Here is a 13,455-nt window from a genome sequence, read left to right as displayed (position 1 = left end):
ACTTTTCGGCAGCTCAACTTTTTGAGAAATATCTTTCAGGATAAGCCACGGCCAACTGTGGTGGCCGGAGAGAAGGAGTTCCTTTGCCCATATCCCTCTTCAGTAACCTACAATCTAGGCATCAATCGTATGTATAATATAGCAAAGGAAGGATGATATCATTGACTGTTGCCTCTAAATAACCTTCAGATATATGGACACATACATGCAATATTAATTGTATATGTATATACAATATCACTCATTTCTATCAAAACTCAAATCATAATTACAACCTTCGATATAAGATACAATATGAAAATTCATTTTGAAATTTCTTCTTCAAAAACAAGAAAATTAGCATTAAAATCAACGCACACTAATATTGTATAAATGTACATGTGTGTATGCAAGTTACTTACATTATAAAAATAAGAATTTTTTTAACAATTCTTTGGTTGTAAAAATTTGTGATGTTACGTTTTTCTTTGGCGTGTTTATTTTTTCACAAAATTTGAGTTGTTCTTTTTTTCTTGTAAGTTTTAGTTGTTTCTGGTTCCTTGCTTTATACTTGTAAGAATTATAAATTAGACGCAATAATCCAACCAACTTGTAATTTTCGTGTTCTGGTTGTTTCTCTTATTTTTTTTCATATAGTTTTTATTCTATGTTTTTACTATACTTAGGACGTTGGTTTTTCTTTCAATTTCACTTTATGTTTTTGTTGTTGCGCATTGTTGTTGTAAAAAAAATTATGTTTTCCTTGGAGAAAAATTTTAAAGGAGAAACTTTTTGTTATTTTTTTTTTAATAAATTTAATATAAAAGTTTTGTACATTTATGTTTATGTACATAAGTACATATGTATGTATATAGATAAGTATACAAAAATTAACACTCCCTCACAATAAAAATACTACATTTCAAAATCAAATTTTCGAAATTTTTAGATCAAAGTTTTCAAAATATTTTGTTTGGATAAATTTTATTATTTAAGCGAAATATGGACTTTGCTTCTTGTAAAATCTTAAGTGTTTGAAAGGTTTGGAAGTTTTTTAGGCATACTGAAAGGACACTTCTTTTATATATGAAAGAGATTTACTCTTTAAGTTTTATTAAAACAGTTCGCTGTTCTATGCTTTTTATGTAAAATTAATGTGCGTTATATACGATAATTTTCAGCCACGATTTACGTGCATTAATAAAAATATAATCTAGATTAAGTATGGTCCTAAAATTATATACTGCGATAGTTACACATTATAATGTTGTTCTCGTTTAATCTTATATCCTTGTCTACGGTTCAAGGTTTAAGAAAACAAAAAAAAAAAACATTTTCATTTTTTCATTTTTATTTATTTTTTATTGTTATTTATAACATACTAAAAAACACTTTAATTTTCTTGTATGTACTTCCTTTTCTTTTCTCGTAATAATGGCAATTCTTTATATGCGTAAATATTTTCATAATGTGCCTTTAGAGATAACAATTCAAATTACATTCACATACATATATAAATTACTATATGTCTGTATATATGAAAATATACCATGATATAGTGCGTAAAATTTTATATTATAAGCCTTACCAAATGTCTTTTATTGTTATTTGCTTACAAGAAATTTCTCTAAAGAGAAATTCAAATAAAAAAAAATATAACCAATAAAAACACATTATTTAAAGTTCATTGGCCGCCGCCAATAATAATAAATAAATAAGTAATTCCAAAAACACCGAAAACATATACATAACAAAATTAAATGTACATTTGTACAATTTAGATATCCTTAAAAAAGAAGCAACCAATATACAGATTAAATATTTAAAAATACAAAGGAAACGTGAAAAGACAGAAAAAAAAAGCGAAAAGAAAAATAACAATTTTAACTTCGGCTAATTTCACAGTTAGTCGCTTTAATATTCAAGAAAACAAAATAAAAATAATAATTGAAATTGTGAAAAGAAAAGTTTCAAGGATTTCTCTCTTCTCTTTTAATTCAAATTAAATTTTCGAAATCGTTATAATAATTTTGCTTTTCCATTAGCAATTAAAATGTTGGCGCTAAAGCCAATTCATAACTTTCCTAATTCATAATATCTGATTGTCTTTCTGAAATAAAAATACTTTAAGTTTTAAATTATTTATCACTTCCATATAGATATATGGTCTGCGATATAGACATTAGTGTATGTTTTTGATCAGCGTCCAATCCTGAGTCGATTTAGTCATGTCTGTCCGCTTCAACGATAACTTAAAAACCAATTGACCTGAGTTCGTCAAATTATTAAAAATGATTAATAATATGTGTTAACGGGTCTTACGCTTGATAAAAATCGTTGAAACTTCTTGACTCCTTGTTATTTGGTTGTTATTTTAAAATTTTGCATAAATGCATATGGTAATTTTGCAACTGTTATTTGCGTGCGAACCTATGTTCGAAGGGTATTATAAAACCACTCCGTGATTTTCTTTCCTTACTTCCCAAGTAAGTGGTCCAATACAACCGAATACAAACGGCTTAACACCACGTATATAAATTATTTTATTTCTTATAAAACCGGCGTAATTGAAGTCGTAGAATGTTACAGTCAACTTTAACATAATTATTCGCTCAAAGGATAACGTACGGGTATCATAGAGTAAACATGACCAACTCGATTTTTTATCGTTTTTTTTTCGAAAAAAAAAAACAATTATCTTTATTTTTTACTTTAGTTACATTTTCTTTGTAGTTTTTTATTGCCTAAAATTTTTTTCATATTATTAAGAAATATATATTTAAATTTAAGTTACTCTGCAACTTCTCTCTAACTTACTCTCTTCAAAAAATCTATTCTCTCCGCATAAAACAAACATATAGTACGTACATAATGGTATAGAATTAAAACGATCTTTATCGCCGTGATTTTTAATATTTGGACGGACAACAGGTTGTGATTGTTGCTCAATTTATTGTAATTTAATTTTTAGTATGTATACAAATTCATTTAAATATATACGCTTCATATTCATACATATGTATATGTACGTTTATACATAAGGTTAATTATAAAATATTGCTCTTGTTTTCTGGTTTTGTTTTTGTTTTTCCTTTCTCTTCTGAAATGAGGTATTTATGGTTTTCTTATATACAGACTGTTTTACTATAAAAAAAAAAAACATTAGTAAATAAAATAATTTTTATGTATGTATGTGTGTAAGGAATATAATAGGAACACTACAATGTTTTCAACATAATCAACTTCTAATATACATAAATTATGTTTTTCTTCTTTTTCATATAAACATATATGCATACATACTTAGTAGTCATTACAAAATGATAAGGTTTTAAAAACAACTGCTGTACAAAATGTTAACAATTGTTGTTTTATATACATTTAACTATTTTTTTGTATTATTATGTTAATTAAACTATGTTTATAGATGTGTTTTAATATATGTATATAATATTAGAAAATAAAAATGGTATTGTAGTAAATTAAAAGAAATTAAGTGATTTTTTTTTAAATAAATTATTGAGTCAGTAAAGAACATAGACATGAAAAATAATATCGATTAGTGAGAGAAATATAGAAAAAAAATCCAATATTTTTCACATTTTCATTATTATGGCTTTATACTCATACATATATACGGTATTATAAAAAGTATCAGAGTAATTTTTAAAGGACAGAATATTTTAAAATTTTATATATATAAAATATATATAAAATATATACAATTCTATACAAATACATATACAATAAATAATATATACAATATAATAATTCTTTTACTTTGAAAAATTAGAATAATATAAAAATAATATTGCTTATAGTTGTATAGAAATTGGAGCCAAAAATTAATGTTCCATGTACATTGTTTACACTAGTAAATTGATAATTTTCCCTACACAGAAAAAACAGTTACTTAATAGAACGCTTTTCTACAAAATGTCTCTCTTTGACTTGTGACTTTATCATTGCAGAGTTGATGAAATTTCACGAATCTATAAGCAGATAATGAAAATTTTTTAATTAAAGATTTTACTTAATGCGTGGGATGCGGAAAGCAATAAATAATTGAAACGACTTGTTTAGAATTACCGAAATTTTAAAGAGTTATTTCGATTTTTGTTTGGAACATTTTCAGACAGACTAGAGACTTAATTGAGACCAACTTTTTACATTAATTTGGCTATAAAATAATATTTTTAATGATTTTGATTTACAAAGTTTTCATCAACGTATATAATATACACATGGGCAATCTTCAAACCTAACCATACTGAAAAATTCAATTAATTCTTAACTATTCTAATGTGAAACGAAACCATAATTGCATGCTATTGCAACACTTGTATTTATAAAATGCCTACAATTTCATTGTAATTACTCTGAAATTACATTAAGAAATTACTTTAACATTATATTTAAATAAAATCTAATAATAAAAAGAACCACAAATAAAAATATAAACATAAAATCAAATTTTATGATCGATAGGTAAAATTGGCCTATGTGGTTGTAATAATAATCAAATAATTTTTTTTCCTCCAGATTCATTAATGATTTTATTCACAATTATTTAAAATATCTATGCAATTTATTATAAATATGTATTTATTTTTATTTGAACCACAAATTACAAATATACAGGTGCATACTAAACAATTTTAATCATAATTATCGAAATAAGTGCCACAATTATCTCTATATTAAAGCCATCATCATAAACATCGACATCATCAATACATCACAAACTTACATATATATAATAATGATGGTTATCATTGTCAGACTATTTTATTGATTTTTGAAAACGAAAATACGAATTAAATCACAAAAAAATAATAAATAAATAGAATAAGAAAAATAATAATATAGCCACTGAAATAAAAATTGCATGACATAAATTACTTGATATAAAAACGATAAGAAAATCTCATCAAACAAAATTATCTCAACTATAACAAGAAAAATAAAAAAAAATTAATATTAACTTTTACTTACGGCATTCTCCAATTAAGAAAAAGTAGGTAATGCTATCAGACTAAATATCACATGTTAAGTTTTACAGAAAAAATGTAATTATCGGGTTTAAAGAAACGAATATCAAATATTTTCAATGAGCAATCTGCTGCTCACTTCTTCATTTTAATTTTAAGTGAACCCATATTAACAAAAATTAACATCTGAGTTACTTCCTATAAGTCGAGAGGCCTCAATATTAAGATGTAGCTCCAAACGTGCCCTATTTTTCACGCTGCAGTTCCTTATTTCTTCACTTACTTCGGGAACAACAAAATTCCTGTGAATGTCGCTATTGTATAAATACCAGGAATGTTCTTTCCAACCGAGCTTGACATCCAAATTATTCCTAAGTATTTTGCTAAGTGTTTTACTACCTAAGTATTTTGCTTGGATTGATACTCTAGCACCATTCAAACTTAATTGTGGTGGATCTACTAAATTTTTGTTATCGATTCTTCAATATTAGGTCCTGCTACCAACATTGCTGCATCGTTGGCAAATATAGTTATAATTACATTATAAATCTCTGGGTAATTGCCTTGAGGCAAACCCGTTTCAATTTAATTCTAAAAAGTCTTTCAGTCATGGTGAAATATACTGTCGATTATATGGTGATCACGCACAATTTTTTTAAATGTTTTTTTAAATGTACTCTTGTTTAATCATTTTTTAAAGAAAGGCGAAAGTTAATACCTGTCGCAAGAAAGAAAAGAAACGAAAACAACAAAAAGTATTATCAAACCAAATTTGTAAGTTTTAATTTTGTCTGAATAGGTAACTCGATATAAAAATTTAGTTGTCAAAATTTTCTTAGCTTGACTATGGTATTAAATTGAAACAAATTATGTATTTAACTTACGTTACGAAATGTCAAATATTGTGTTCCAGATTGCCACATTTTATGGGACGATTTTGATGTATATTTACACTCAACTCATTGCGAGACTGTTCTTGATTCATTATTTATAATATTGAAAGCTCTATGCCTACTACGATATGCAAATACAAAATGCATTGTATATGTATGGTGATAGATATGGTCAATAATATTTGGAGTGTGGTTTGTTATGTTATTTAAATTTGCTTTCTTTTTTGGCACAAAAACAATTTTTGATAAAAAGTGCTTATAAGTTTCACTCTATCCGTGCGTCCGTGAATTGGTTTACAAAGCTTCTCCTCCACTCTAATGGTTATAGCCGGTTAAAGTCCTAAAAATGCCATTTTTTAAGTAATGATTGTAGCAGAAACATTTCTAAAAGTTGAATTTTTGGCGCCTCATATATCCGAAACAGCAATGTTTTTCCTAATTTCTATAAATACAGGACGCTAATATCAATTTCCATGTTAACGTCTCTTTAAATTTTTTTTTGTTTTATTTCAAAGAATGCATGCAATACTTATCCTAACGGTATGCAATTTTTGAAATATATTCGTGTATAAATAAAGGTAATTTTAGTAATGGAGTACATACAAGGCTAAATTGTTTTTCAAAACAGTATTTTCACTTGTTGAAGGAAAAAGTGCTACATTACAAACCATTGGTCTGACCCAAATTTATTTATTGCAAATTATTTTATTAGAAGAAGAATTTAAATATAAAAGAAATTTCTTTGGAGAAGTCATAATAATCTTTAATGATTATTGATTATTTTGTATGTCACTTAATAATCCTATCCTCCTTCAGCTAATTTATCTTACAATAATCCTTATTATCCTTCATTGTAAAGCTATTATTAAACTTTATCAACTGAAAATATGAATTATGCTTAGGCATATTGTAAGGTATATCATGTTATGTATATATTTTAGTACCTTGAAAGGTTGATTTGTCTCTTAGTTTATAACATTTTTTTTCTGTATTTTTTGTAAAATTTTGAGATTACAGATGAAAATTTCAAGAGTAGTCAGAAATTATTAAGATTATGGTGGATATTTTCCATAACAAACATGAGCATTTTGACCTCTACGCAAAAGAGATCTCGGCCCTCTCCACTTTAACAATTATACGTATCTATTTACACGTTTGACCAGTTTCAATATTACATTTATACCGATCCGTGAAAGTTATGATTGAATTCAAAAATTTTATTTACCAAAGCACTGAAAATTCAAAATTTGGTAAATTTTTTTTAATAAAGTTCCCAATCTTTCATGGTTTTCTTTTCAGGAAATATAAGAAGGTACGTTAGGCCACACATTATGCATTTTAAATGTCATTAAATTATTTTAAATTTTCATTTTGGCTATACATAGATATAAAAGTAATTTAATATTAAACTGAGCTTTTTAAAATCTCCTTTTTTTGATCAAAACTCGTTTATCGTTCATATTAATATTAAGAAACATTTTATAGTATAAGATAGAACACACTATTTCGTACAAAATTGCTTGTATATAACCAAGTTAAATATGGCTGGTAATGTAAAGGTAATTTTTTATTTTACGTGCGCCATTAAATATATGAGTCGACCATTATTATAACCGATACACAAATAGAAGTTCAGAAAATGTAATGAGGGAGGAAAAAAAATAAAGAATTTTAAACAGCCATGTTTTTAGTTACTAAAAGAAATTTCTTAATAATTTGACAGATTTTATGACATGTTGTCACATGTTTTTTTTTTTTTGTGTTTTATTCAGCTATTTCTTGTTTTCGAAATTAATTTCACATTAAACATCGATTTACTTCTAATCTTTTCGCTAATAAATATTTTTTTTTTTATTTTTATTTTCTCTATGATTGTGTTGAAGTTTATTAAGTAATGTAATTTAGCCTTATACTTATTGTAATCATAATTTTATTGAAAAAATAATTTTGTACAAGAAACTGATGAGTTGTAGCAAAATTTATAAGAAAAAAAAGGCAAATGAATTTTAAGTATTTATTATTTAATCCTGATATTAATTATGTCATTAATTTGCTCTAATTCATTCTAATTATTTTTTCTCTAGGGCACCAGTTTTGTGCCTCAAAAATAATAGGACTAAATTGTGACTGATAACATTCAGGACATGGAGTTGTCCTTGGACTTTGGTCCGAAGTGAAGCACATATTTTCTGAATGCGAAATGGTAATTCGCCTTCGACTGTTATGCTTCAGAAGAGGCTTTATAAGCCCGACTTGAGGTGTTTGCTATACTGCAATTTGTCAAGGGCTTGTATAGGTGAAGATGGGAGAAGGACCATAGGGCAAAAACAAAGCAAATTACATCACGCATGTTCTCACTTTTCAGATATGCATGTTCTCACTGATGCATAACAGAATGTATGTAATTGTAGTCGAAAACATATGCATGTATTGAAAACAAAATACTCTTTTAAAATATTTCACGATTGAAAATATTTTCGCTTCATTTTTAAAACTTATTTATTATACGATGGTTATCGCTCAAACATGACTTAGCAAATAACACTAATATTAACATAATTATATTAAATTAATCAAAATTTAAAATCTAATTTTAAATATGTGTATACAAAAAAATGAAAGGAAAATAACAACAAAACTATAAAAACTAAAAGAATAACAAATTAGTCCTTAAAAGTTTTATTTCTCCTTGAGGATTTTAAATCTTGGAAGTTAATTTATTATTTCTTAAATCTTTATGATATTTTAAGAGAGTTTTTTTTTTATTTATTTATTTTCTTTTTTCTTCTGCTTGAGATCTTTTAGTAATGGTTATCATTATTAAAATACGAAAATCTTCTCCTTTGACTTCTTCTTTTTCTTATTAAGTTTATCTGAAATATACACTCAAAAATGCGATTATAAGGCAGCAAAGATTTTAAGGAAAAAAACATAATTTTACATGAGCAGGACAAGGATAAAAAAAAAACAAGTTTTTTTCTCCGTTTTCCTCTTTTGCATCGTTCGTTCTAGTGTTTTTTAAAGAAAGAGAACCCTTTCCTAATTTATTTAAATCTCAATTTTGAAACTCAACATGACCCCATCAAGTTTAGTAGCACTATGTTTCAATTTTATTGATATAAAAATAACACACAGAAGAAAAAGAAACATAACATTAAGGAATAAAATGTATTTGTGTTTGTATATATTTGTATGGGTGCATATAATAATTATCTAATTGAATGTAAAAGGATATATTGTTATTATATAGGATCAACCCACATTTAATGAATATTTAAAGAGGTTTCTTTATATTTTTTGCTTGCTGTTTTATTTCTTCTTCTTTTTTTTAATTTTGTTACCCTTATTATAGTATTTATACTCGTATAGTGTAGTATATTTTTGTTTCTGTGTTTAGTTATTTTATGCTCGATTATAATCTTAATTACGAAATTCACTATGTTTTTTATTTTTATTATGTTGTTTTTATGAAGTAATGACAAAAAAAAAGTATTTTTTTTTTTCAAGCACAAACAAAGAAGAGAAAAAAATATTATCCTTTTTGAAAATTATGTTGTTTTTTTTTTTATTTCTTTTGATTATTTTAAAAGTTTTATATTTGTACTTTGCATTTATTTAACTATTTGGCAATATTAAAAATTAGTAGACGCTAAAGCCATTTTCATAAAAAATTTTCAAAATTTTTCACATTGTTCTTCAATCTAAGCGCATTAAAATTGACTTTCAACCTCTTCTGCTTTAACCTGAAAGCGGATTAATAAAATTTTCCCTGACGAATTTTCGTAGCTTTACTCATTTCATCAATTTTAATAACCCAGTAGGATAATGGAAAATTTTAATTTCAAAGACGATTAAAATGCTATTTAAAATCCCAGTTTTTTTTTGTAATGTGGAAATACAAATAGGATAAAATATATTGCGGAGTATTCAAAAATTCCCTACTTTGATGGAAATTTTAAAGTAGTGTTTAAGAGATTTTATTTTATATTTGTGTTATGAATATGACTTTATGAAATCTAGAAAGTTCAATGTACACTTTTTAAATTAAAGCTAAAGAATTTTACAAAACATATGTATATAAAATTATCAGACGTTTTTCTCTCAAACCACAGTCGTACTACTTACATTCAATCCCTTAATAATATGAAAAATAGAAAGTGTGGATCCAATTAAAATCACGTCTAACATTATCAGTTACGATAACCACGTAGCATTTTTTTTATTTCCTGTTTTTTTTTATTTTGTGTATGTTTTGTTTTTCTTTTCTTTTTTTCCTTTTACTTGTTCTTAATATCTCTTATATAACTAGAAATTCCCTCTTTGGAAAATATCCTTCATCAGTGTAACAAGGAAAATAAATTTGTAAATAAATGAAAAAGAGTATATACCTGCATAGATGTGTGTTTTTAACTCATAATGTTTCTTTTTATAAAAATATTCTTCACAATGAATGTAGGAATGATACGTACCCATCGCATAAATATGAAAATATTAGGTATACGTTAGCTATGTTGAAAATTCTTTGAAAGGATGAAAAACACAAGATTTGCAATATTCAAGATTTACTTTTTATTCCACAAAAATTCATTTTATTTATTTTGCTTTTAGGTTTATATCAAATGAACTATAGGTTTTGCTTGAGATACAAAATTTTTTAACTTCATTCATTACACCACAACATTCTTATACATGTACCTACTGGCCTTATCCCGAGATTCTACACGGAACATTCTTCAATAACGAATGCGACATATACTCACAAAAAGCATTAGGTCAAAGAATTGCAAAAACGACAATGCAATTAAGATATTGGTGAAATGTGAACCCTTACCAATGAAAAATTTTTGGATCATTCTTACTCCAAACGGGAAACCAAATATTTGATTCAAAAGAAAAAATTTGCATTATTAATTTGCAGCCATTTAAATAAAGAAATGGCATTGTATGAACTGATTATTTTACAACCCACTATCGACACTTCGGGCTACAAATAGCTGATCTTTAAATATTTTCCTGTGCAAAATTGCCATCGCGAAAAATTTTTTTTTGTGCCGCGCGAGACCATATTTACCGAATTTTTAAAAGATATTGCTGTAGATTAATTCCCTTTAGGGGATCTAAGAGACCCGTAAAGCTAATGCTTTTTTTTCCCCTAAAAAAATGGAGAGCTATCTATGTCTCCTTTGGCTTCGATTCCAAACAAAAAAAGTTTATATTCAGAACTCCAAAAAATTGTTTATGTTGGAATTCTTGGAAACTTTCCTGAGTTATTTATTCTGAATGCCTTTTATTTCGGATCTCTAGTTCATTTGTTAAAACCAGTATATTTCATTCAGAGAAAATATCTCATATTTGAAAAATAATGTTAAACCTAGGTTAGTTTTGTTTCTTACTCACACAAATAGTAGAATAATTAAATTAAAAATTCCATTTCTATGCATCCGGTCAATAGAAGATGTTTAACAATTATATTTAAAATAGTTAACCTTAAACACATTCTGTGTACTTCCCGTTATTGCGACTTTAACATTTTTCTTTTTAATATTAAAATTATCAAATAGCAATAACAAATAATAATTATGATAAAATTTTTTTTGTATTTTGAAACCACTGATTTTTAAAAAACTGTTCTTTTTCCAAACCCCAATAATTTTATAACCAACTTCATTATAATTTTTTTGTTTTTTTGCTTTTAAATAAGTTTTTATGAATTTTATTCGAAAAAAGAATTTTTCCATTTTTATTTTCTTCATTATTGAAAAAAGAAAGGGAAGAAACTCCAGGAAAACAAAAACTGAAGAAAAGAGAAAATAAATATTTTTTACTGGTATTACTTACTGTTTAAATCACAGTTATGTTACTCGTATTTTCCTCTTTTTCATTTTGTTTTTAATTTTACTTCGGTTTTAGTTATTCTTTTCTTTTTGGTTGCTGGTGGTCTATATAGAAGAATCTGAAAAAAAAAGCAAATAAAAAAAAAATAAGATATACGACTATTCAGATTGAAAAAGGATTTTGAAATTTTTGTTTTAATACACGTAATAACTACTAGTTGAATCCTTTTCAAGAAGAGACACATAGAAGAGAGGTCAGCGGAAAATATGGTTTTATCAGACAGAATGTACACCATATATAGTTTTGTTACACAGCTTTTCTTTGTTTCTTGACTATTATGCTGTATGCATACATTTTTCAAATACATTTTTCCTTTAATATTAAGTGCTTTATAATTTTAAATTTATAATCTTCCATTCATACAAGTATCCTTATTTCAAATCTTTTTTTTTTTCTTTTAAGATTTTATTGAAACAAAAAAAATTAAATAAAATTGTTTTTTCTTTCTATTTTTCCTTAAATTACAATTTATTTGAGGTTTTACTGTACAAATTGATTCCATAAAAACAATTTTTGCATATAAGATTTAAATTTTACTTCAACATTCAATGCAATGCAAATTATGAATAATCTGTTGGCCTTTATCTAAACTCGAATTTCGTTCTAATAAATAATCACAATTCTCTAAAATTACATCTCAATCGCGTTGAGTACTAACATTCTCTTCATACTATTAGAATTCAGTTGTAATTCAATTTTGAATCACTGTTGGAGAATTAATTAAAACTTAATTTTATAATTCTTTCAAAATAATAATAAAATCATTAACGTAATATATAAAATTTAAAAATTCCTTAAAGGTTTTGTGCCAAAATAAAAAACAAACAAGTTGCCTGTGAGTAAAATGACAAAATCGCGTTTTCAAATTTTGAATTATTTTTAAGTTCTTTAATATAAGCCACACGAAATGTCTTTGTAATGCAATTATTATTTTTCATTTCAGTTGATATTAAAAGAAAGTCTATAAATATAATTTCGTGCTAATACTCTATTAAAAATTTTGCGGAAAATAATTATAAAACTATAAACAAAAACAAATTTTAGAATTTTTTAAAGAAAATTGAATTCATTTTCCTTCCTTTTTCACTTAAATGCAATCACAATTCTATTTTAAACATAACCCTTTAATTTATGTTTAAGTGAAATTTTAAGTTCGTATATTAAAATAAAAATGAATAAACATTACAAATATATAAAATACTGTTTTAAATTTTAACTTTTTTACCTTTACTCTTCCTTTAATTTTCCAAAAAAAAAAATCATTATTCTTTGTTTTTGTAAGTTCGAAAGGTACTGAAATTTTGAATAAGCAAATATGGTAATATTATAGCCATTATTTTAAATAAAATTTCTTTGAGATAATATGAGTGTATTTAGTAACTGCCATATATGTATGTATGTATAAAAGCATTGCAGATATAAAAATCCAGGAGAATGCATGAAGCAGTGTATAAAAATTAACTCCATCTATTATCGTTAATGCTATATTATAAGACTTAGATATACGTTTTTATGACGATTGATTATGTCATAAAAATTATGTATGATCAAGTTGTGAAAAATGATGTAGTGCATCGAACACAGAACTCAAGAATTAAATTTCAAGAAACTCCATCAATTAGTTTAGATATAATAAAAAATACGTAAAATCGGCCAATATATTATGTAGTTCGATTTCTGAGTTTTTTAACGTTTTT

At 25.5% G+C, this 13,455-nt stretch overlaps 1 protein-coding gene across 7 annotated transcripts in view; it reads left to right on the top strand.

The window, feature by feature from the left end:
- Positions 1-13,455, top strand: part of LOC129606973 (potassium voltage-gated channel protein Shab) — a 202,648-nt gene that overhangs the window by 126,474 nt on the left and 62,719 nt on the right. The window lies entirely within an intron of this gene.

This window comes from Condylostylus longicornis, unplaced genomic scaffold (genome assembly GCF_029603195.1).
Source record: "Condylostylus longicornis isolate FDR11 unplaced genomic scaffold, ASM2960319v2 ptg000022l, whole genome shotgun sequence".
NCBI classification, from domain to species: domain Eukaryota; kingdom Metazoa; phylum Arthropoda; class Insecta; order Diptera; family Dolichopodidae; genus Condylostylus; species Condylostylus longicornis.
This window is presented reverse-complemented; position numbering and strand designations above follow the sequence as displayed.